This window comes from Phyllobates terribilis, unplaced genomic scaffold (assembly GCF_046119375.1).
Source record: "Phyllobates terribilis strain yellow unplaced genomic scaffold, ASM4611937v1 Scaffold_4__5_contigs__length_816908805, whole genome shotgun sequence".
Lineage (NCBI taxonomy): Eukaryota > Metazoa > Chordata > Amphibia > Anura > Dendrobatidae > Phyllobates > Phyllobates terribilis.
Genome location: NW_027362764.1, coordinates 531,423,339 through 531,450,644, shown reverse-complemented (window position 1 = coordinate 531,450,644; position 27,306 = coordinate 531,423,339). Strand labels below are relative to the sequence as shown.

General features: G+C 41.1%; 1 protein-coding gene and 1 long non-coding RNA gene across 6 annotated transcripts in view; one reads left to right on the top strand and one right to left on the bottom strand.

Moving 5' to 3' along the window:
* ZNF516 (zinc finger protein 516) overlaps window positions 1-26,188 on the bottom strand; it is a 107,742-nt gene extending 81,554 nt beyond the window's left edge. For 2 of the 5 annotated variants that reach the window (XM_073678931.1, XM_073678929.1), the window contains exon 1: window positions 26,064-26,188. The gene's annotated coding sequence lies outside the window, so the exon portion shown is untranslated. Of the gene's footprint in view, window positions 1-19,749; window positions 20,107-26,063 lie in introns of those variants that run through there. The other 3 variants (XM_073678930.1, XM_073678927.1, XM_073678932.1) reach the window with 2 other exon arrangements.
* LOC141265629 (uncharacterized) overlaps window positions 20,042-27,306 on the top strand; it is a 104,510-nt gene continuing 97,245 nt past the window's right edge. Inside the window, exon 1 of the long non-coding RNA XR_012320135.1 lies at window positions 20,042-20,093. This is a non-coding gene — a long non-coding RNA (uncharacterized lncRNA). The remainder of the gene's footprint in view (window positions 20,094-27,306) is intronic.

Genomic DNA, 27,306 nt, shown 5'->3' with positions numbered 1-27,306 from the left:
AAAAAATAACATTTACTAGTTTATTATTAAGTCCATACTAAAATCAGAAATATCTTTAATTTTTTTTCTTGCCTCCTTAAAGGCCTGTGCACACACTGTAGATTTGTGTCAAAATCTACCATGCTGAAATCATTCAGCAAAGCGAATGAGATTCCTGAAGTCTCATGTACCTGGGAAATATGGGTGAAAGCTGCACCAAAAAACACCAAAAAAAAAAAAATTCCGCCGCGAAAACGCTTAAAAAACGCTTGGTCTGCAATGTTCCCCAATGATAATCCGCATGTGCTGTGAATATGCTGCGGAAATTTCCGCTGCGGATTATCATTGCGAAAAATCCGCAGCACGTCCATTAATTTTGCGGACACGCAGCGTAATTGCCGCCATTGACTTGCATTGAATCACTTAATATCCGCATGACTACATGCGGATATTAAGCGATTCACTGTGCGGATGGTACCCGGGTCTAGAGAAGAGGAGACTCTCATCCAGACCCAGGTACCATAGTACCTGTAAAAAAAAAAAAAAAGAATTTAAAAAAAAAAAAAAAAAAAAACACATTATAACTACCTTCTGATGGCCCCCGGTCTCCTGTACAGTGCGTCCAGGCTCCCCGGTGGCGTAAAAGGACCTTCCATGACGTCACTTAGTCATTTGACAGGTCACGCGACCGCTGACATCGGTGGTCGCGTGACCTGTCAGATGACTAAATGACGTAATGGAAGGTCCTTTTACGCCACCGCGAGACACCGGGAAGACCAAAGAAGGAGACCGGGGGCCATCGGAAGGCGAGTATAATTTTTTTAAAATTTTTTTACCATTTTATTCTTTTTTTTAACTATTAACTTGGTCACACTATATAAATCCATGCCGGTTACATGGATTTATACAGTGTGTCAAGCACTTTTCCAAGTGATGCTAAAATCGCTTGGAAGGCGCTTGATAACCCGCATGCGAAATCGCATGTGCAAAACGCGTGACAAACGCTTGTCCCTGGCTGAAAAAACGCATGTACAATCCGCATGCGTTTTTTTTTCTGCCAGGGAGATGCAGAAACGCTCAGGAAAAATTCGGAGCATTTCTGCATCGTAGGCACATAGCCTTATACAGCGTTTTTCCTGCCAAGAGATGCAGAAACGTGTGCACACACCCAAATGCAGAATATCATCAAAATGAGTATAAAATAAGTCAGTTACCGGTATGTTGCTACTCTAAACTGCTGCAGAAAGAATGAATTGTGCAACTCAATCTCTTCTATGAAATCTGCTTCCCCAGCAATCAGTGGGTCCATCATCACAGTTTGAGAAGCACTGGCAATAACACCTCTGACTGCTGTAGGCTACGATTACAGAGAGATCATATTATTATATATATATATATATATATATATATATATATATATATATATACACACACACACACACACACACAGTTATATGAAAAAGTTTGGGCACCCCTATTAATCTTAAGCTTAATGTTTTATAAAAATTGGTGTTTTTGCAACAGCTATTTCAGTTTGATATATGTAATAACTGTTGGACACAGTAATGTTTCTGCCTTGAAATGAGGTTTATTGTACCAACAGAAAGTGTGCAATCTGCATTCAAACAAAATTTGACAGGTGCATAAGTATGGGCACCTCACCAGAAAAGTGACATTAATATTTAGTAGATCCTCCTTTTGCAAAAATAACAGCCTCTAGTCGCTTCCTGTAGCTTTTAATGAGTTCCTGGATCCTGGATGAAGGTATTTTTGACCATTCCTCTTTACAAAACAATTCCAGTTCAGTTAAGTTTTATGGTCGCCGAGCATGGACAGCCCTCTTCAAATGATCCCACAGATGTTCAATGATATTCAGGTCTGGGGACTGGGATGGCCATTCCAGAACATTGTAACTGTTCCTCTGCATGAATGCCTGAGTAGATTTTGTGCGGTGTTTTGGATCATTGTCTTGCTGAAAGATCCATCCCCTGCGTAACTTCAACTTTGTCACTGATTCTTGAACATTATTGTCAAGAATCTGCTGATACTGAGTGGAATCCATGCGTCCCTCAACTTTAACAAGATTCCCTATGCCGGCATTGGCCACACAGCCCCAAAGCATGATGGAACCTCCACCAAATTTTACTGTGGGTAGCAAATGTTTTTCTTGGAATGCTGTGTTTTTTTGCCGCCATGCATAACGCCTTTTTGTATGACCAAACAACTCAATCTTGGTTTCATCAGTCCACAGGACCTTCTTCCACAAAGAAATTGGCTTCTCCAAATGTGCTTTTGCATACCTCAGCCGACACTGTTTGTGGCGTGCTTGCAGAAATGGCTTCTTTCGCATCACTCTCCCATACAGCTTCTCCTTGTGCAAAGTGCGCTGTATAGTTGACCGATGCACAGTGGACACAATCTGCAGCAAGTTGATGCTGCAGCTCTCTGGAGGTGGTCTGAGGATTGTCCTTGACTGATCTCACCATTCTTCTTCTCTGCCTTTCTGATGTTTTTCTTGGCCTGCCACTTCTGGCCTTAACAAGAACTGTCCCTGTATTATTCCATTTCCTTACTATGTTCCTCACAGTGCAAACTGACAGGTTAAATCTCTGAGACAGCTTTTTGTATCCTTCCCCTGAACAACTATGTTGAATAATCTTTGTTTTCAGATCATTTGACAGCTGTTTTGAGGAGCCCATGATGCTACTCTTCAGAGGAGATTCAAACAGGAGAACAACTTGCAAGTGGCCACTTTAAGTAGCTTTTCTCATGATTGCATACACCTGGCTATGAAGTTCAAAGCTCAATGAGGTTACAAAACCAAAAAAAGGGCTTTAGTAAGTCAGTAAAAAGTAGGTAGGAGTATTTAAAACAAGAAAATGATAAGGGTGCCCATACTTATGCACCTGTCAAATTTTGTTTGAATGCAGACTGCACATTTTCTGTTAGTACAATAAACTTCATTTCAAGGCAGAAACATTACTGTGTCCAACAGTTATTACATATATCAAACTGAAATAGCTGTTGCAAAAACACCAATTTTTATAAAACATTAAGCTCAAGATTAATAGGGGTGCCCAAGCTTTTTCATATATATATATATAATATATATATATATATATTATATATATATATATATATATATATATATATATATATATTACACACATTAGTAAGAGTTGCATGCACTCAGGCGATAAGTCTGTGCAAGGGAGAAGGTATCATCTGTATGTACAGTAATGCAGATACAATGCTTGTGTGATGCTTGAATGTGTTCAATACAGTAGTTCCAGTAATGAATAAGTACTGTAGATAATAATCCAACATTTGAACCCAAAAATATTTCAAGGAATCTGTAAAGAAAACCGGAAAGGACAAGCAAGGTAGGGGATTGGCGAGTCCATGTCGCTGGGTTGCAGATTTTAGGCTAGGTTCCCACAAAGTATCTGTTGGGTGTTTGATGTTGTAGATTTTCTGCACCATTTCTGCAGCAATTAGCTAAATTAAGATACTAGCATTTTTTTCACTGTACTTTTTTAGTGCGTTTTTGACACTTTTTTTGTTCTTTTTGGCATGTCATACTTTAAATAAAGCTGCTTTGTTTTTGATAGTTCCTGATATTTGGCTTTGAGAAAACTTTCGCTCATCTAATGAAATTCTATGAGGAAGATCTGCACATAAAACCTAAGAGTACCTGCAAATGCGAATTTCAAAAACACACTGCAGGTCAGTTTATGAACATGAAAAAACAACATGAGATATCTAAACATCCCATCCACATTGCTGGACTTGCAAGACTTTTTTGTGCAGTGAAAATAAGCAGTGTCAGAAACTTATGGTGGGAACAGAGTCTTAAATGTGTTTAGACTCCATAAGAAATACCGTAATTGTACAGAGATCACAATATCACCTAACAGTACTATTTTACTCTTCATGCAAAGTTTTATACTTACTAATGTGACCCAAGAATTTTCAAATGGCAACAAGGTTTTTCGATCTTTGTCACTTGCTATCTGGTTTATTAAAGAAAAAAAAACCTTCCTACATTCTCTAGTAAATTTGCATGTCTGCCACAGAAGACAATGCTGGACGTGATTGTGTGGTGGGGTGACAAAGAGGCAACCTATAATGGAGATGTGAATTGCATATATCCGGTCACATTACGACTAGACGTCTCTGACTTCTCTCAATACAAATGAATTAAGAGAAGCTGCGCATGTGTTGTCGGTACGGGACAGCATGTATGCAAATCGTATACTTGTGGCCATGTGACTGCCCACTCTCACTGGTGAGTCCTAACATTGTGCACACCACACGGGGGTCAGGATTCAGGAGTCTTCAGTCACTCTATATGACTGCAGACTTGTCAGAAGACAAGACAGCCCCTTTAAGCATCATTTGTGTTCAGTAAGACCACAGACGATGGAATGAAACAAAAAAACCTGCATCTCTATTAAAGCTCATATTTTAGGTCTAATTTAAGAACTTCTAAGCTTCTTGTAAGGCTGAATTCAGATGCCTGTGAAATACAGTCCAAGTACAACCTGCAATGTCTGAATAACTTGCGGGCCTCCTGACCTGTAGTAAGCTGTTGACTCCAGGTCAGTAGTGATGAGCGCAAGTGCTCATTTCTCGAGTTGGCCTAGGTATGCACAAACAGTAACAGTCTAACAGCCGCGAAACATGCCGCCGTGGGGACTCAAACATAAAATTCGAGCACCGCGATACCTTGTACATATCTGAGCACCCTTGGCCAACGATGAACTTGCGCTCATCACTACTGACCTGAAGTCAACAGCTTACTGGGCATATATGAGGCTGTTCAGTTCAGACATCACAGTCCGTATAAGAACCATGTTACATAGATGTCTGAATTCGGCCAATGTTTTTTAGATGAATACTTGGACACAAGGAACTATTTGACAAATATAGTGCAAAGAAAAAACACACATTGAAAATAGGACAGGCAAACCTGTCAACCAGTGGCGTAGACGAAGCGACCACTATGGGGCCTCAGTTTTGGATGTGTTTTTATGCATGCATTAGAATGGGTAAAAAACACTGCAAAAAATATTAAAGTTGACTTTTTTTTTTAACGCATGAAACAACATTGCAAATACTCAATGTGTGCACAAGCCATACATGTGTGGGATAGTCAGATTACATTAGATTCTGTAGTCTCCACAAGCAGGGTCTATTTGTGTCTGTTCGGTGTATCAATGTATAGACTAAACTGGATTTTATACATGCAGCCAATACCATACACCGCTTAATTCATGCCACATCCCAGTGCTCTAACTACATATTGTATCCATAGATGGATGGGGACATTCTCTAGCCTAGAATTTGTCTCGACAAGAGCGAACCTAATGTGATCCAGCTCCACACGCACATATATGACAATGACAGAAGAGCCAGCCTCATGCACAAGGTGGAAGGATGAGCATTTACAAAAAGACAGAATGTTCTCAGAGTCCCCTTTACCATGATGTCAATGGTGTAATCCATGGGAGTGGCACACTACTGATGTAATCTGTTTTATGAAGAGGAGCTTTTATGGGAAACACCAGCTTATTATACAACAGGACATGAAGCACACATACTAAATGATTTACGACGTACTACTCGTTTTATAAGAAAAATCACAAAGACTTCAGGGCAAGAAGGAAAAGGAGCTAAAGGCAAAAGTGTTTTTTTCTGATAGCAACTGCCCAAATGGCAAGATTTGTCTAGGTGACACCTACAAGCTGCCTGGCATAGGACACCGTGAAATGTAGGCTTAGCAATTGCTAACAGCAGTGGTTAGGTTTTGCCATTTCATTGCACAAGCACTCTACATAGTCTTCATTTTCTTTAGTCAGTAAATAATTCTAGGAAAAATATAACCCAACAACAATGAACAAAAAAAATGAAATCCATAAATTAATTTGAAACAAATTGGGAAGATTAAACATACAGGCAATCCTCAATTACAACCGATTATCATTCTTCTCCCCAGACAGAAGATACCTGACACCAGTCACATCAGTGCAATGCTAGAACTAAGCTTTTTCTGGCTAAAGGCTAAAAAAAACATAACGAGAAGATGGCTCATTCTTCTTTTTAGAGTATTGTAACATAGTCATGCAGACTTTTGTGAAGTCAGTTCACAGTTAATTCTGAATAGGTGAAAACGCTCACATGTGGTATCAGCAGCAGTGGGAGACCCGCTAGGGACCCTCTAAGGACCCGCTCTCCCAATACAGCTACTTATTTCCCCGGGATTTCAGTCTATCACACTAGGCCGCCTGCACTCCCATTGAAGCCAATGAGAGAGCGATACTCTTGATCATTTACAAGCTTGTTCATTACATGTCCAGTGCCTTCCTCTCCATAAAGAGAAATTGATGAACACAAGAGAAAATGAACTTGTACAAAACAAAAACACATATTTTACTATGAACTGGGCCCAACATCTGATCAGACAACCCCTTTCAAGGGTATTCACAGCCTTTTGGATCGTAAAACTACTACACATTGCATCAATGACTTCAGTCCCTGAGATCTAATCCAGCTGATTTCAGGACCTGTACATCTGTGTTTGGTGACAAGGTCAAGAAACCTTTTGAACCACAATGTTAAAGTAAACATACAGCGGGTCAGACATTCCTGACAGCACAACACTACCACTTACAAAGCAAAGTACTGCATTTCTCAAAGGCAACAAGCTGCATTATATGTCACGTCCCAGTATACACGTTAGATACTTCAGATAATAGATATTTTCAGCCACTTCAAAATGAGCATAAAAAAGCCCTAGCAATACTGTTTAGGCATCCTTAGACGGTCATTGCCATCTCAACGTATTGACTTATCATTAAGAAATGCCATCACTGTGGCAATAATCCTGGTTTAGCACTGCAGCCCCTTGTTATTCCACGCACAAACTCCTGTTATCTGTATAAACACTTGTCCATTAATCAATATCAAAATTCTGGCAATATGCGGTAAAGCTGCATGTCGTAGTGGGATGCAACCGCAAAATAGCGCCACTACATGGCAAGGCACACCAACCGTAGGTTCACATGAGCATATGAATCAGAGCGTATGGTCAGAATTTCATCCAGAAAAGTGGGAGGATTTTTTTCTCACTTACCATAGTGTGCTGTCCGTATACAATCAGTTTTTTTACAGCAGCAGCAATTCATAATTTACAATTCTGGAATATCGGACACTGTAAATGATCTTGCAAAGTATCCGTAAAAACTGGATGCTTTACTGTGGCTCCGTATCGCATCAGATTTTTTTTGTGCACCCTTAAGACTTGAAAGTGTGAGCCTCATCCAATTTACAGGAGTAGCCAGTGAAGTTGCGATTTTTTTTTCCCACGTAAATTCGATCAATGGGGAAGGGGGGGGGGGGGTCTGCACTGCACTGTCCCATTGAATAACATTGGTCTCAGTGCTGTACATATTTATTTTCAGTCCGAGTGCTGTCTATGAAAACAGTCATATGAACAAGCCCAAAGGCGGGGTGAGACGTGCTTTTGGAAGAAAAAAAAAAAAAACTACTGATTTTCATTCAGAAAACTATACTCGTCCATGTGCCATCCGTGTGTCCGGATTTTAGGTCAATGTGACTTGCGTATTTATACATACAACACTTAAATGTACATGGTCAAATACAAATTTTCCAAGATAATAATGGCAATGTATCCATAAAAATTGGATGATATATGGATGATCCATATGAGATCAGATTTTTTTTTGTTTTTGAGCAGCATAGACTTATACAGGCGAGTCTCATCCGATATATGGAAGAGAACAGCGCATGCTGAAATTTTTTCCCACATGGTCACTCATCAAATGACTGCTTTTTCACAAGAGAACATTCCAATTGAATGACATTGACCAGTGCGCTGTTTGATTTTTACACAGCATAAAATGCTCGTCTGACCGAGCACGTAAGGTTGGTTTCACACTTGACATTCAGGGACTGGCCATGCGTCTCCTGAGCCGAGCTGTCCGGACTGGCCATGCGTCTCCTGAGCCGAGCTGTCCGGACTGGCCATGCGTCTCCTGAGCCGAGCTGTCCGGACTGGCCATGCGTCTCCTGAGCCGAGCTGTCCGGACTGGCCATGCGTCTCCTGAGCTGAACTTGCCAGGCTCATATATGCTCATCTTAATTGTTGGTGGACTGAAGTAAGCCAAAAGTTGACCATACATATCCACATCACTGAACTTCTCAATACACATGAATTCTCAGCTGAGAGTTGTTGTGTTTTCAATGGGGACAGAAGCGTTCAGATGCATTTACACCTGCTGACAGAGGCCAGTAAACCACTGCCAATCTGCTTATACAAGCCGATCAGGCCAACCTTAGTTATAGGCAGCACATCATTGGTTTACACTGGATGAAGTGCAGCAGATAATGATTTTAATGCCAGCATTAATGAAGCAAATAACCGGAGGAACGAGCTTTTTACTTGGTCATCAGGTAATTGCTGGCATACTTACACAAGCAGATAAGTCTAACAAACGCTTATCCCCAATTGGCTCGTCTCTTCTCTGGCAGCGGCTTTTCTTCTGAAGAAAGGATAAGTGTTCAAATTCTCTCCCTTATCTGCTTAGAGAAAGTTGGGGGGGCTAATTAGATTTTTGGCTGTTTGGGCAATTTTACTCTGTGTGTTTATCTGGTGTCTTGAGTCAGTGTTCACATGATGCGTTTTTTTCAGCCCGGTTTCGTCACAAATTCAGTAAAAATAAAAAAAAGTGTTGATTTTTCCACATTTCCAGAAAAATCACAGCAAAAAAAAACTGTATGGCAAGTGCATCATATAAACATGGCTTAAGAGATTTTCTAAGTTAGGCCTCATTCACACGTCCGTGTTCCACATACGTGTTCTATCAGTTTTTTTTTTTTACGGATTGAACAGGAACACCATTATAACATATGGTGCTATGCACAACTCAGGGAGACGTGTCCGTTTTTTTTCCGGTATCACAGATGCAAAGTGCCAATACAAGTCTATGGGTCCGTGAAAAACACGTACAGCACATGGATGGTACCGGTAACATTTTTTTCGTGTACGAATTTAAACACGGACATGTGAATGAGGCCTTAATGTGTTTCTAGTTATTTTTTTATTTTTAAAACAGACAAAGTCTTACCTGCTGCCCCCAGTCATAGCAGACATGGCAGCGGCAGTGACGTTGTTACTACAGTTATCCTAATTTTCCTAATTTTACAGAGGAGGCCTGAACACAAAAAAAAAAAAATAAACAAACTTGGACATCCTTTTAAGGCAAAAAATCAGAATGACTTTATTTTTCTATATTTGCATTGGTCTTTCCCAGATTTTTTTTTTTTTTTTTTTTAATCAGTTTCCATTTGCCTCTGTCTTTATTGCATAGCTGAAGGACTGAGACGCTACTGAATAATCAATGCAGCCACGACTACCTGCCTAGGAAATAAAATCATATTGACAGCTTATTTGCCAAGCATTTATATTTAGCATCAAAACAAAGCCTTAAAGCCAGAATAGAAATTACAATTAAACAATGGTTATTCTTTCCGGCTCAGTCATAAATGACATGAAAATATTCCAGGATCCCAGAAGCCAATGAGGCTTTATAAAAACACAATGCAATTAGGGTTTCATATTCTACCCACTCCACAGGATTGCAAGACCTCAAAGACGCACCAGAACCTAAACACTAGTATATAGTAACACCGTGGCATGAAAATGATCCAACCGCTGCTGCAGAGAAGTATTACCAAAGACTAAAACATCACTTTCCTAATCTACCGGATAAATGCAATGCTCATGCAGAGTTGTCAGCTTGTGTCAATCAGCAGGGCTTTTGTTAAATTAGGGCACTGAGAAACACCTCTTTGTTACGAGGCCTGACTTTATTTACTCTGCTCCTACAGCCCACCTGACACTTGCTTACATGGCTTTTCTGTGCTCCAGCAATACTACATATATTATCATTGTACAAACATGGCTAAAAGGCTCCAGCTGGACACCGGGATAAGCAATAGCATAGAATGTAATCAACTAATGGGCACATGTAACATTTCAGAATAAGACACTGCAGAAACACTGGTACTCCAGGGGTGGGTGGTGGTCCCTCAAGTTTCTTTACCCCCCATTTGTTAATAACCTTGCTTAAAAAGTTATTTCAATTAGCAAAACACATATGTATTTTGCTAGCTACATTAGAGGAAATGCGATTACTGTATCAGGAAATCTATGTGCACATTATATATACACATATAGTTGTCATACTTTGCCAAAAATATCAAAAGATGTGACCACGATGCATCAAACAGCTTTCATCAGAATTCTGGCATACATGTTTAAAATATTGCAACTTTTGGTATTTTTATGGCTGTCCTGGGCAGCTCTGTCCAATTTTGTAGCTTCATGTGGAGGGGCACGTAGGGTAAATTCATATTTTCTGCCACCGAAGTGCCGAAATCTACAAGTGTACTCCAATCCCTGACTGAAGGAAAATTCTTGCTCTTGCGTACATCTAAAAGATGTGCCAAACTCATTAAGAGGCGCTCGCACCTTAATAAATTTGGCGTATCTTTCTGCCGAACACAATTAATCAAGACTGGAATACAAAAATAACAGCCTTTATGAATCGGAGTCTACATTTAATAGCTGCCCAAATGCTCTTACAAAGTGATATTTAGGCTGTGTGCCCATGATGTTTTTTTTTAAGCAATTCCGCTGCAGAAACACTTAAAAAACGCATGGTAGAAGGTCTGCCATGTTCCCCAATGATAATCCGCTGCGGATTATTATTGCGGAAAAAAACGCAGCACTACCAATTATTTTGCGGAAGCGCTGCGTTTTCGCCGCCATTGACTTGCATTAGACCGCATGGATTACGCATCACTGTATATGTAGATGTGCATTCCATGCGTTCTAATGTGCGGATGGTACCCAGGTCTAGAGGAGAGGAGACTCTCCTCCGGACCCGGGTACCATAGTACCTGTAAAAAAAAAAAAAAAAGAAGAAAAAAAAAAAAAAAAGAGAATAAAAAATAAATACTATACTTACCTCCTGATGGCCCCCGGTGTCCTTGTCTTCGCTTGCCGGCAGATTGCGGTGGACTCAAGGACCCGCGCTGACGTCATTTAGTCGTGTCACGGCAGGTCCTTCAGTGCACAGCGAGCTGCCGGCAAGCCGAGACGCATCGAATCAAGACACCGTGGGCCATCAGAAGGCAAGTATGATATTTATTTTTTACCATACTTTCGGACACACTATATAAATCCATGCCGGTTCCATGGATTTATATAGTGTGACCAAGTTGTCAAGCACTTTCCAAGTGATGCTAAAATTGCTTTGAAAGCGCTTGACAACCCGCATGTGGAAATGCATGTGAAGAACGCTTCACATCCACATGTCCCTGGCAGGAAAAAAGCATGTACAATCCGCATGCATTTTTTCTGCCAGGGAGAGCAGAAACGCTCAGGAAAAATCCGAAGCATTTCTGCATCGTGGGCACATAGCCTTAATGTTAAAAGCAGAGGAAAAATGTAGAGGCCAGAAGTAATGTCCAGCACAAAAAACAATCTTTGCACCAGATAAGCAAAAAGGTCCAAAAAGTCAAATGTAACTGAACAGAAAAACAAAAAACAGCTGGATAATATTGGTCCTCCCATCCATCGCTCAATAGACCGGACATACCAAGACTATGCAATAATGACGCTTTCCATGACAGTATTAGTGGATGCCCCAGATTTTTTTTGTATAGGTAGCACTAATTTTAAACAAGCTGTCCACTTCCAGAAAAATATTTTACAGATCAGCGGTCGTTTAGTTCAGGAAGATGGGAGGTGTAAACCCTTCTCGAGTTTACACTGTCTAAATATTAGACAATATTATTAAATCTTTTCGTTTGTTCCAAATACGGCAAGTATATTATGATGTACAGTTTTCCCAAAAAAAAAAAAGTTTCACCCTACTCCAGAAAAGACCCTGGCATAAAAAGTGCCATCGTTTTTAAAGTCATCACATAATTACAAGTTTGTCAATATATCCGACAATAAATTAGCTGAAAAGTGAACCACTCAATTCAGAAAACTTCTGACAGGTAAATACATTTTGATTGGAGGAGGTCCGGGTGCCGTATACCACACCGATCATTACTACAAAGGGAGAGAAGTCAATTCAACACTGTGCACTTTCAACTGATCACGAAGGGCACAAGCAGGGCACAGTATGAACCCAAACACCACGAAGTCCATGGACCTACTTCATCATTCCAGTTTCTCCAGTCATCTGCAGTAATTTGATACTTCTTAGCGTCTTTGGTATTTGTGCCACTTTCTAATTTGCCTAAGTCTTTTTTTTTTTTTTTTTCTTTACAACTTTGCCTATCCAGCCGTTTTAGACAGCTTCAAGAAATGTGACACTTACAAAATCTAGCATTTTTCAACTGAGTAAGATTTCTGGCGGAGTTTTCATTTGGACACATTTTTTAAAACGATTTGCAACTTTTGGTGTTGAAAATTCGCAAAAAAAAAAAAAACAAACAAACACTCTTAAAGAGCATTTCTGATTTAGCACCAGATTCAACGAAAAATTTTGAAAAATTTGATGTAAAAATCTCTAGCGTATACCACAAGACAAAAGAAAGAAAAGGGACTTTAAAGACATCGTTTTACGATTTATTGAAGCCAGCCATACCAAAATTTATTACAAACCAAGATAAAGTGGTACCTGTTCAAACAAATGCAAAGAAAGGCTAAAAGACTGCTAAAATTCTACTTGCATGAAAAGCTTTCATATCTATATTAAAAAAAAATAAAAAAAGAAGACACACAACCAGGTAATAGCAAGGCACAAACTGTAACTGTTGCTGTGACTTTAATTCCAGGAATGCTGAAGTAACTGATAGCAGGAAATGCAATAATTGTTGTAGGCATATGCCTGTATCCAAGGACAAAAGGGTAAAACAGCAGCAGGAAAATGGTAAAATTATCTCCTATGCATCAAGCTTCTATGTCACTTGAAAGCCAAACCTACTAGAAAAAAAAAAAAAAAAAAAAAAGTAAAAAAAACGGGGCATTGAATAACACTGGCCTAGTTCTGGAAATCAAAGACCTGAATATACAACACTGTGTATGATGCAATAATACAAATGTTACTTATGTTCTCCCTGCCACCAAACTCCTAAAGCATCAGGACATATAGGATATCTATTCTTTTCAGTAAAACTACTCCGATAGCATACCATCCTGTTTTTCTTAGAATAGCAGAAACTGTACGGCTTAAATAAAATGAAGAATATGTAATCAGATGCATGTGAAAGCTGCAAAACAGAATAGCACCTCTGCCTGCAAATAATGAGTTTGCCTGTGGAATGTCAACTCCTCCACATAAAGGCCGAGAGGCAGGAGGGAATGCAAGCTCCTAAATACACAGAATATTACACACAGTATCATCATCATCATCATACAGTTGAGGTTGGCTTTTTTGTGGGTGTAGCTACTGTAAAGTCATCATCTACTGACTCACTGGGAAAAGGAGCATGAAAGGATTTCTCTTCCTCACCTTGCTGGTTTGCCAGCATCAATGACCTCTCCTAGTTACACAGGACTGGTAAATAAATAATAATGGTAATACTACAGTAACATTCCATGAACCCAGCATAAATGGCTCCGACATATCAAATATTTTCAACTAACACGGATACATTTTTAGATGTTAGAAATGTGGCAATATTCATACAGGCTTCATATCTGTACTACAGGGCCTCCTCAAAGAAAACAGAAAGATAAGCTACAAGATGAGTTACTAATTCAGTGTGAGATCCTACTGTTCTATCCCACATAAAAAACACAAATCTCCACGCCTAAAGCCAAGTTAACACAAGAGTAACATCAAAAAAAATAAGATTTTCATGCAGTAAAAAAAAATGGACATTTTTTCATCCGCATGCAGTTTTATACATCAGCACTGATTGAAATTTACAAGTTTCCTATGTAAATAATGGCATTAAATCTGTATAAATCGGATGGCGTGCCGTTGATCTGTATGAAATCCAATTTCTTTTTTGCTCACCATAGACTTGGCATCCAAAATAAGGAAAAGAATAGAGCATGCTGGAATTTTCTCAAATGTATATAGGGTCCATGTGGGAAAGAGAAAACTAATAGTCATTTGAACTGCCCCTATTGAATAACATTCGTCCTAATATTATCCTTCTGGTGTCAGCGTTTGTTTCTTTTTGTTTTCTTTTTTAAAACACAGACAGCACTTGGGCCAATAATACGGTCATGTGAACAGTGTCCGGCAGCTTTCACATATCTGTGTGTCACAGTTTGAGCACGGGCCGTAAAGCGTGGACAATCCACGGGTCTCCTGCAGGGCTGTGGAGTCAGTAAGTAAAACCTCCGACTCCCTCATACATGGCTCATGTTTAAGTGATAAATTTACTGTAGCACAGATTCATCTCAGCTAAAAGTCTAGACCCTTAGATCAGGAATAGGACAGACATTTATAGAACATTTCATAACTTTCCCAAATCCTTATGAAAAAATATTCCCCACAAACTGAATAGTACCCAATTATATATTTTGGGAGTTGGTCCATTTTATACCGACTCCGACTCCACAGCCCTGGTCTCCTGACCCGAATTTGTCTATGAGGCTGTCAAGTCCAGGTCTAGAGGCTCACGGCCAGTCTGTGCTCGGACCGTGACACATGGACGTGTGATTTTGGCATTAAACATGCGCCTACGTATGTTCAGATTTGATTTTCTAAGTGATTATGCCCGATATGTGCCACATTAACAAACCATGGTGAAATTTAGATATATATAGGAAGACATTTTATGGTTGTTTTCCCATGTCATACCTCGGATATTGTATGCTCTCATAGGACATTTCTTATTATCTCTTGAAAAATAAAGATTTAAACGTTCAACAAAAAAAAATCCTAAAGATAAAAATTAACAAACCAACTACCACTATGTGTATTAATCAAAGAGTCTGACTAAAAGCTGATATTTGCTACCAATATTTCGCCTCTAACCTTGAAAGAATCTAAATTACCATCGGCTGTTAGAGACAATAGCTGGACGACTATCGCTTGCCAAGCAAAAGTACAGTAAATACAAAACTTAACTTGTGCTATGTTAAAGGGTTTCTCCAGACCATTTTTATATTTGGGCAGGGAGTCTAACATGTGGAATCCTGACAGTGTGTAATGTACTCACTGACAAACAGCCATTCTACACTTTGGGCACTCACCATGGGGCCGCTCATAAGTGATTTGTATACTTCCGATCACGTGCAGACCACTTTCTCTTCGGCTAAGCTCAACAGACCATGAAGAGACGTGGAACAGAGGGGTCAGCGAGTGACAGCAAGTATACTGATCGTATAGGAACAGTCATGTGATGCCCGCGAGTGGTAAACAGAGCAGAAGCCTAACAGTGAGTACATTAAACGCAATAGGGTTCAGTGGATTATGCTGCATCTAGACAGACAATTTGGGAATGCTCGTTCCTCCATTGGACCAACTGGTCGACCATGCAGACCAGCAACCACCCGACAGTTAAAGAATCATTGCTATGAGCAGCACATCTTCCTGTGTAAACAGGCCGTGGGCTGCAGATAACATGATATTCTATGCGCCCAGAATTGTGGTTGCCAGTCTAAAAACGCCATTAAGCAACCAGAGATAAGCGTGCAGGTAGCCCATAGGCAGCAGTCCACAAGTGTACACCCAGCTTTATATAAAAGACATCAACAACCCATGTAAGACTCAATGGTCTCAAAAGACAGTTAAAAGAATTAGAACAAATAAAAGTTCAAGTTTCCAGTAACCAGTGCAGTAATAATAATAGTCATTGATTATATTCATGTTTCACGCCATTTGCTGACTGGACATTTAGCCAGTAGACCAGTAGTGACATGGTTGTATACATATAGACTTTAATAAAACAAATATTAACATTCAAGCAGTGACAGTCTACAGAGTAAAGCTTCCACTTAGTACATTCAACAGGATACAATTACTAAACACCGTCTACTCTCTGGGCACAGGTTATAGTGCTGAAAACTGGACAACATCAATGTCACCGCGGCTCCAAATACAACATAGCACGCTGCAGACAACTGAAAGTCCCAATGTGTAGTGTTTGCTGGAGGTTATAAAAATATAACGTACAGACTCCTAAACTGTGTGGTGTGGTTTACACATTAACTATCCTAGCAAGCCAAAATGGCTTTCTAAATGAAGTGCAGCAAAACCTCTCGTCTTTTAAGAAGCAGCTGTTACCATTTAGACATCTGAAAAGTATAACTTCCAGAAAGACAGCACAATCGCTGTCCCGCTCTCATCATAATAAAATGGTTAACCCAAATGGCCCAATAAATTATTTTAAAGGCTCAGCCACATCTCTGATAGCCTTCCATCTACCTGATAAACACACCAAATCTCAAGTGCAAAGCAACCATATCTGAATGAGCCAAGTGACCAGCTCTCATAGGCCACCATGTAACCTGCATGGAAGAGGGTTTATAGTTATACTACTTTAGAGCTCGGCTTACATAATCAAATGTTGTTTTCCCCTCTTAGAAAACGAATTGAACCAAAATTTGACTATACATGCCACATGTGTTAAAGGGTTTTGACACTTATCACACCCCGATAGGCGCTTCTACGAAAGCACAGCACGCCGTTTTCCCAATGGACATGCTGCACACTTCCGAGAGGAGCTTATTCCTGTTCACATGGACTCATGATGCAGAAGACATCCACATCTGGAGCACAACAATGACTGGGATAACACTCAAGAATATTGCTTAGGTCACACATTAAAGGCAACATGCCAAACACAGCTGACACTTTCTACATACAGCTCCAATGTAATGAAAGTAGCTGAAAAAACAAGCCCTATTTAGGCATGGCGGCAGGATATAGGGCTCGCCAGCTGCAGAGGTACAATTTTAGGAGACTATTTATCAAGCTCTGATGTCAATACTCCAAAACTTTTCATAGAACAGCAGATGGATCATGAGAGGCCGTGCAATGTCTCTAAATAGCGACTCGATTTCCCAATAATCAAATTATAGGTTATATAATGTGTACTACCTGTTGGACAAGGATACACAAGAAACACAATTACATAACTTCTCGGAGAGCTCTATAAAAATATCTGACAAAATAGATCACTTCACAGAACTGCCAGGTCTAGGTAGTGGAGAAGATGACCAATCCCAACCAGTCTAATCATCAATAGTTAACTAAGGGTCCGTTTACAGAAACTGACTGCCAATCTTTACCGATCGGTGGTCATTTAAAAGCCGGTTTACGCAGGCAGACCAAAGTTAACTATGTGTACTGAGCAATATGTAGTAGATGCCTCCGTATGCATAGGCTGACATTGATCTCAGCACATGAGTCCTGGATGATGCACTGCCAAGAAGCAATATTTTTGAGCAAAAGAGCATTTCACCCAATGAATGAGCGTTTTGCTTGTTCACCTTATAATCGGCAGCCTGCTTACACAGCAAGATTATCATGAAACGGGCAGTTTTAAGAATGGGGAATACAATACATACCATAGTCCTTTCTATGCACCATACTTTTAATACTTTAGGATTCAGTCATGCATTTTACACCCTATTCACATGTTTATTTCTACAGTGGATTCAAGCCATTGATTAGACCCCATTAAATTACAATATGCCTAATCTTCATGCGGATCTGCTGGCATACTGGCAGCAGGAATTCATTTTAGCGTTGGATTTCTAATGTGGATTATTTAACAAATCCACTTGAAATGTGCCTATGGTAAATTCCATAAGTCAACAAGGCCTAAACATATTTTTTAGTACTTCTGGACAAGAATGGTCTGCAAATTTTACAGCTAATTTTAAGTTCAAGAGGATATTTATTAGATTGAAGAATGCCTAAAAAAATGTCACCGAGATTATGGAACATAAGTCAAAATTTTAAGGGTTAACTAATTCACCTCAAAACATCAGACACTTCTAAACATATAAAGCCAATTTATGAAGAGAAGACAAGTTCAGACACATGCTACAGGAAGAGATGCCATAAGGCCAAGCTGCACTAAAGATCATTAAATCAGAGTTCATTGATCTTTGGGCCGTCCCAAAATGCAGGGTCACGTCTGACCAAGAGCTGGCAAACATATGCTGCATCAAATACTGCCTGCTACCACTAGAGTACATAGCTTGTCAAAATACAGGTTAATTCAGTGTTCTTTTTAGAGGAAAATACAAAGCAAATGTGAGAAAAGATTGCAAAGAAAGAAGTGGCAGAGAATACATATTCAGACAGAACCATAATAACAGTCCCGCCCTGCATGCCTTTTCATCTAGATATAATTGTACAAAAACTAATAGATTAATAAAAAATCTCTAACAAATCCCAGGAGCCAAGTATCTACTGACAACTATCTGAGTTGGATGCCAGGCCACTAGAATGACTAGCAGCCAACTGAACTATAAAGGAGCCAAAGTCAAGGATATTAAGCCCGTCCCATGCTAATCAGGTGGGTAGCCTCTCAGAGAAGGTGGCGTTATAATCACTTTCTGCCATGCCCACTACTCTAAGCAATCCAAGCCTTCAAAGTGAAATCGCAAACTCACTAGATTTCTCAATTTGGACCTTCCTGCCAAAAAAGTCACAGCCGGGTAGTTGAAGTGCACCCAAAGCACCACCTGTGGATCTAAGACTACACAGAGGGCCTGGCGCTGAGCTGGGTGCACGTCCTGCCATTGTTTGCTGCTCCATTCCAGAAAATAGCAATTGTGCTATATCCAAACACACAAGAGCTCTGCCGAGAACAACGCTATTTCACAACAGACTGAGAAATCCCTTTTCTTACCAGCACCATGGCTTATTTAATAAGAACTTAACTGCAGCGTCTGCATTAACCCCTACGGCACCAAAGCCATTGTGAGTTGTACACTAGTGCTCGAGAAAATAAGAATGAAAGAAGAAAAAAAAAAAAAAAGTGGCACAAGGCAGATCTCAGTGCCGATATGGAAATCCAGGAATGAATATGCATTATGTTGGGCGGCTGGATTCAGATAATTGGCATTCCAGGCAATAAAAGGTTGTTTCACAACAAAAGGAACATGACGTAAAATGATCTGCCCACTTCTGTACAGTTCTAGCCTTTATGGAGAACATATCAAGTGATTATTATTATATTTTTTCTTAACAAAGGTCACCCTGACCCTAGAGTCTCAGGACCCTCCAGAAAGTAACAGCAACTTGTGCACACAAGTGACAGCAGACCTGTTTAGGAGATATTGGCCCCAAACACAGCACAGGATTAGTTCTCAGGACCCCAGATCGCTGAGGATGACCCCCTGCAAGTAGCCTGTGGATGCCTCCTTACAGATGTGCCTCACCGATGACCCCACAGGTGCTCCTGAGGTCACACAAACAATCCATGAGGCTGCACAGAAGCCTGGCCCCCAGTGTCATGGAGCCATAGCCACAAGTTCCTGAGAGGCAGATAGTGTCAGCACATATTGGCCATGAATGATGCACAGGGGGCAGCACTTTAGGGGGGAGCACTGCCTCCTTCCTCTTTGTTGTAGAAAGTTACACAGGGGCTTTCACTAGTCCCCTGCACTTGGCCAGGCCGATCCTCCCTCTCTCCCTCCTTCCCTCCTCGGGAAGACAATACATTGTGTGCCCCCTCCGGAGAGCCATGGCTGCCACGCCTCACACTGCACCCTGGGCACCACAAACTTCCTCCTCTCCATTTATTTACCTCTCGGATCTCAGGGCAGCTCCAGTATAGAGGGCACAGTAAGTCCGGCTCTGGCATCTGACACTGCCCACAATGTCCAGCTCCAGGGCAAAGAGGACAAATGGAAACTTCCCAGTATAAATGTGGCGGCTCCGGAGTCTGCGGCCACACGGAGAGCGGAGCCGGAGTACGGGGCTTTGTTGGGGGCCAGAAGTTGGGCTTTGCCTGTTTGCTGAGCTTCTCTCTCACTCCCAGTACACAGAGTGACGCGCTCACCAGAGGGGGAGCCGCTCCATGCTCGCCGCCCAGCTATGCAGGAGCTCCTCCCCCGGACACTGCACGGCAACGGCTCCCAGGCCGGCCAGGTACGGGAGGGAACACTGTCATAATGGTGTTTGTGAGGAATTACCACAGTGCACTGCGCTCCTCCACTGCGGCGATACAAAAAGAAAGTGATAACAACCAATCGGGTGGCGTCTTACGTTTACAACCAGCACTAGAAATATGATAGCGCAAATCTTATTGGTCCGCTGAAAGTTACCGACCAATCAGGTAGTGTCTTACGTTTACAACCAGCACTAGAAATATGATCGCTCAATTCTTAGTGGTCCATTGAAGTTACTGCTGACCAATCAGGCAGCGGCTCACATTTTATAACACTGGATGTGTAGCTCAATTCTTATTCTTACATTTTATAACAACAGTTGAATTCGTATTGGTCCTCTGGAGTTACTGACCAATCAGGTGGCGCCTTACGTCCAGTGCTGGTGATCAAATGTAAGATGCCACCTGAGTGGTAGGTAAGCCCAGCAGACAAATAAGAATGAATCTGTTATAGTTTAAGACCGTGCTGGTCATAAAATGCATGACCAATCAGGTGGCGCGTTACATTTATTCACCTGTGCTGGAAGTATACTAGCTGAATTTCTATTGGTTGACTGGAGTTTCCAGTGATGGGAGGAGCAGGCACATATTGCTGCCGGCTTGTCTCTTCACAGCACAATAAGCCTCTCATGCAGGGGGAGGTCCACATAATCCTCACACAAGAAACTATCTAGTACTTGTGCTAATTTAATAGAGGACTAGTATGTGCCTGCATTCTCCTGGTATATGGGGGCACATTTCTGGAGGGGATAGCTGCCCCCCACCTGCCATTAGACTCCACATTAGCCGCCATACACTTGTGGAACATCCTGGGGGTTTAAGCTGCTTTCATGAAAGCCAAATAATTTCTAAAGGATTATATATTTTTTGAGGGTAAAGTTGGGTGGGGGATTAGCCGTGCATATAATGTGCTAGGGGCTCCTGACAGACATTCCTGCACTCAATGTGCCTTTTGTGCTGGGCAGAACTGGTCATTATTCATGGCATTCAGGGATCTGTGCCGGCAAGCTGCACTTCTTACTCTCCGTGCTGCTCGCCTTACGGTTATAGTGTACACTATTAACACGTCTAATTGTTTTACGACTAATTTCCACATCTGCTCCCAGTTTATGATTCTGCTATACGGAGCCCGCAATATAGTCCTGGGTCTAGCTGGCCATATACTAGGGTGCCCCAAGATGGCACCCACTCCCAGATTCCACCCTGACAATTAGATTTACATAGTTACTGTGTACGCTGAGTCTAGGACTACATGACGATACTAACATGGCAGTATCACATCGCAGCTAGTGATTCCTATGGTGTCTCATTGCGACCTCTGGCAGCTACGACAGTCGCACGTGTTGGATCCTCTGCCGCTGGTTACAAGTCGTACGCAACTCACTTGCCATAGACTACAATGCAAGTCAGATGCAACTGCGATTTGGGATTTTTTTTTTTTTTTCAAATCAGAACTCTAAAATAGAGGCTCAGACAAGTTGCACAAGTGTTTTTAGTCCTGTGACGTGTCTGAAAATTCCACATCGCCATGTATCCCCAGCCTTAAAAAGGAAGAAAAAAAGGCCCATTAAGTCCAACCTATATAATCTTATGTTGAGTTTGGCCACGGCCCCCCTACCACTATTTGGTCAGTATTTTTTCTCAGGAGTGGGAGCCAAAACCAGGAGTGGGTGATAAATGTAGAATTTGAGACTTGTTTCTATTATACCTTTTCTCTGATTGTTCCCCACCTGGTTTTGGCTCCCACTCCTGAGAAAAAATACTGACCAAATACTGATCGTGGGGCCATGGCCTTTCCCACAATATTCCACAGCAAATACGCCCTAAAGTCTGCCCTGTGAACTAGCGGTGTTTTGGGGAGGGTTGAGTAGGCAAAAAAAAAAAAAAACACTCTTCAGTCCCAGAGTTTCCCTCCAATTGGCTCTAGCGGTCACATTGGATAAAACATATGCCGTGATGCGTAGAAACTGACCTGGAAGCCCTGCCATGACCGGAGAAATCACAGGCAGGGCATTTTTTAATTCTTCACTAGTAGATTTCACCCCGGGTCCACCGCAAACACCACCGTGTTGCATATTAATTGTGTATTTTAACCACCTACTCTTGTCCACGGGGAAAATCCGTAATTAATCTTATTAACATAGGTGAGATTGACACGCAGTGGATTGAAAAACTGACAAAATAGATGAATCTCTGAAAATAAAATTACAAAAGCTCAAGCACTTTGCTAGAACTGTATTCTGTAGTCTAGTTTCCATTAAAAAAAAAATACATTACGGCTTGTTCTTATAAATGTATCTTCACGTATAAAAAGCCCTTCTGGGTGATATCTCTTTTGGTTGGAGCCAATCACTTTAATGACACAAAGATAGCTATAAACAAACCTTTTCAAAGTCAAATCATTACATGGATTTTCAGTGAATAAAGACAACCTGTTGACTCCCTATTAGTCACAGGAGTGGGCTCCAGACATTGATACAGTGGGTCATGACTGGTAGAACCACTCGTGTAGTTTGAACAATGTCCCTATTGATGACATATCATGCACACATGTGAACATAGAACTGGAGAAACCAAACAGCGACAGTAAAGAATTCTTCAGGTAATTATACAGTGGGGTTTTTTTGTTTTTCTTTCTTCAAATAATCAACCCTGAAACTCTTATGTTCAAGGAGTAAATTTACACCAGAAAAATCCAACATGTAATTGCTCCTCAGGTTTCTGCTACAGATTTGCGGTTTACAATTCTCTTCATTCAATGGGGCCAATTCACACACGACACTACCGGCTTTCATTTATGGACACAATCTATCCAGAAACTACTTACATATGGTAGGCAACATGTCACTTAATAAAATAGTTTTTTAAACTGTGCTGGGAAAAAATGCTACCTTATTAACGCCAATGTGATTATCCCATTTATAAAATGCGTAGTGTGAACATACCTATTAGGGTATCCTTCATGTGCCTTTTTTGGCATGTGAAAGATCACACTGAAAAAAAACAACAACCTATACATACATATTTTAAATGGGGTAATCACATTGGTGTTCATAAGGTAGCATTTTTTTCCCAGTGAAAATTGAAAGCACTGGCAAACAATGCAGTAATACTGGTGATGTAGGAAAAAGTACTAATTGTGATTTAAAAGCCCACTGGGCTTGGAAAAGCTGTCAGTTGAACCGAAACGCCGCTGAGCCCAATGGGCTATTGAATTACAAGTTCTACTTTTTCCTAAATGGTGTGCTGCCTTCATTTTTTTGGGAAATTATATTATATATATATATATATATATATATATATATATATATATATATATATATATATATATATATATATATATATACACATACATACACACACTCAAACATGCTTAGAACATGCTAGGTTTTGTAGAAAAAAAAAAGTAAAGGCAACATGCGCACACACACACACACACACACCAGACCCAAAATAGTACAACTAACATCCAGCTTCTTTTTTAATTTTTTTTTTTTTTTTTTTTAAAAACTAGCATTTTTCTTAGAACACTGGGTGCGAAACCGTCCTCAAAGATATTACAAAATTTGGTTAATAAATGTGAACATAATGCGCCATTTTGAAGTAAAATCAATGGCGCACACTATTGACCAGGATATGGTCAAGGCTAGTGTACATTGCCAGGATCCACTGGGCATGGTTTCTAAAAACTCACATAACCTTCAGAAGTTTGTCACACCTGTTCGGACCATTGCCCTCTGTTACCAACAAAAATGTAATTTGTGTCAATGACAACAAATAAAGTCTTCTTAACTAGATTAATAAAAATAAGCAGATTAAAAAGCCATTTTCACATTAATAACCCCCATGAAACTTTCATGTGCATAACATAAGTTTCTACCCCACATTTCACTTTATAGAGCAGATTCCTATATCTTAGAACCACAGGAGTCCCATGCTGAGGCACTGGAGGGGTTAATATGACCACGGTACCCCCATACACTAGCTCAGCTGGTATACTATGACCAGCATACAAGTCACCAGCACCACCTGTGTGTCGGCACTGCAGCACAGAGGATCTGCTCTCCTCCCCTGCCACATCTACCTGTGATGTACATGGCTACCCCCCCACACAGGTAGCAGCCCCCTTCACTCCCTGTACAGATTGCAATTATCGGGGACTATGGAATATGGGTGAAAGGAGAAGTGGATACAGATAAGCCATAGCTGGGGAGGATGGGAGCTCTGACACTGGCTGGAGTAACAGTAAGCCCCCGGAGGGGGGAAAGGCCATGGATTGGTGTGCTACCTTGTCCCTCTGCTCTCAGGGAGGGGATAGGCAAATCAAGGCTGCTTGCCATTCTCCATATACAAGTTATGTCTTCCCTAGAAATATCCATCTGCCCTGCCATACTTGTCCATTCCCGCCCCTCAGCAGCCACCTAACTACTATACACAACATAATCACATCTTCTGTATATCCTTTTGTTTCTACACTGCTAGCAGGAAATAGTGAACTGCAGCATTGAGAAGTGGGGGATGGGACAGGGAAGGGAGTTGTGTGCCTCTGCCCAAAATGGGACTTTGACCTTATATCGATCTACAAAAGATGTCGGAATTTAGAAGAAGAAGAAAAACCCAAAACAGTGCCAGTCACCAATCCACAAGTAATGGGCAATTTCATTATTTAATCATGCGCCAGCAATCGTGTTTCCTTAAGAAAGGACTGACCTATTTTTGGCTGGAGATAAACGATCATGTTAACAGATGTTAATCTTGTAATCTGGTTTTCCTGTAAGCACTTCACATACCCGCTTTTCAGACATACATACATACATACATACATACATACATACATATATATATATATATATATATAGTGAGAACATATTCCAGATTACATAGATGGCTGGTTACTGGAGAATTGATTATTTTTAATTAGCAGCCATACAACTCCCGCCGGCATTCATGGACGAAATCCACAGGTTTCCAAAATATTTACAATTCTATACTTTCATATTTACATTTACTGGATACATTGTACCACACACAAAAAAACTAAATGGCCATGACATGAGTAAACAATAGGTAATCAGATCCAGCCATGACATTCCCCAGGGTAAGGCTTATTATAATCATCATTTACAATCGATGGCTCTTAAGACACAGCGACACTTTCTTAGTAAAATACAGGAGCCTCTCTAATACTTAATTGCTGGAGGTTAGCTAGGCTAGCAGCAAACAAGGGCTGATTGTCATTCTACACCAACCTCCATACATACTCAGCCCATTTCAATACCCCACCCAGTTAGCTTTTCACAAAGTTTCCCAAACTTGTCCAAGCACATAGATCCCCAATTAGATCCTTATGTGGATCTGGCTTAGATCAAAAGTAAAGTGCATTAGCATAAAGTATGGATCCATTCCGATTAGTCAGATCTAAGGAGAGGACTAGTAATAGTCCAGGAAAAGCTTGATGTGTGGAATTAGAATAGTTGTGTACTGTGCACTCCACCCCCAACTTCCTCTAATACACGATATAGACTTCTCTGATGTGTTTATGGCCACATACAGATACAGAAGTCTTGTGAATTCTCCAGCAGACAAAAGCAGCAGCATCATCATCATCATCATCAGGCATTTTGTGCACACTCCCAATCAATACGATCAGCAGAGCCCCTTAATAATTGAATAAGTAGCCATCTCAGCAGGCTGCCATATGACGAAGCTATATGTGATCATTAGGCTAGGTAGCCAGGAATGAAGAATACAGGCAGCTCCTCATTAAAGCTGTCTCAGGACTCCATGTCCTCAATGCAGTAAAACGATCTTGAGAAAAAAAAAAAGAGACTGGCAGAAAAAAAGGCAAAGTTACATTATAAGTCATGCAAATGCTAAATAAAGCGGCTGCTGATTCCACCCAAAGAACTTGTCTCCCTCAGCCCCCTGTCATAGGCACCCCTGCCACTTACCTCTCACTGTGGGCACAAGATAGAATATTTTATTGAGGACACAGACAAACAGGAATCTGAAGGTGAAACCATGCACTGAATGCAATAAAGAAAGAAGTGCACATGATTGACTGAGACCGCACCACTGTCTCACAGGGGACTCCGCTGCCGGATGGGGCTCTCTGCTCACACAGTCCCCTTCTCCAAGAGGCTTCGGGCACCCAACTCACACACTATCACTCACACTGCACTTTGTAATATGTCACAAAGCCATGCGAGGCAAGAGACACAATCTGTCAGTCATCCAGTCAGTGTGTATGGCAGTGCGTCCCCCGCAGGCAGGACAGTGGTATGTCCTAAATTAAATGCACACACACTATCTACTATTGTCTCATCAGCTCACACAAAGTTCTGCTTCAACGCGGGGAAAGTGTGCGGGCATCAGATGACTCCTACATATGAGGGAGGGCAAGACTGCCGCACATGCACCCCTGTCTGGGGCACAGCACCCTCCATATATAATATACACAATCTTATAATATCACACTGCACCCCTGTCTGCGCTCTACACCCTCCATATACTGTATAATATTACACATGCACCCCTGTCTGCGCTCTACACCCTCCATATATAATAAACACAATCTTATATATAATATCACACAGCACCCCTGTCTGCGCGCTACACCCTCCACATATAATATTACACATGCACCCCTGTCTGTGCGCTACACCCTCCACATATAATATTACACATGCACCCCTGTCTGTGCGCTACACCCTCCACATATAATATTACACATGCACCCCTGTCTGCACGCTACACCCTCCACATATAATATTACACATGCACCCCTGTCTGCGCTACACCCTCCACATATAATATTACACATGCACCCCTGTCTGCGCTCTATACCCTCCACATATAATATTACACATGCACCCCTGTCTGCACGCTACACCCTCCACATATAATATTACACATGCACCCCTGTCTGCGCTACACCCTCCACATATAATATTACACATGCACCCCTGTCTGTGCGCTACACCCTCCACATATAATATTACACATGCACCCCTGTCTGCGCTACACCCTCCACATATAATATTACACATGCACCCCTGTCTGCGCTACACCCTCCACATATAATATTACACATGCACCCCTGTCTGCGCTCTACACCCTCCATATATAATATTATACATGCACCCCTGTCTGCGCTCTACACCCTCCACATATAATATTACACATGCACCCCTG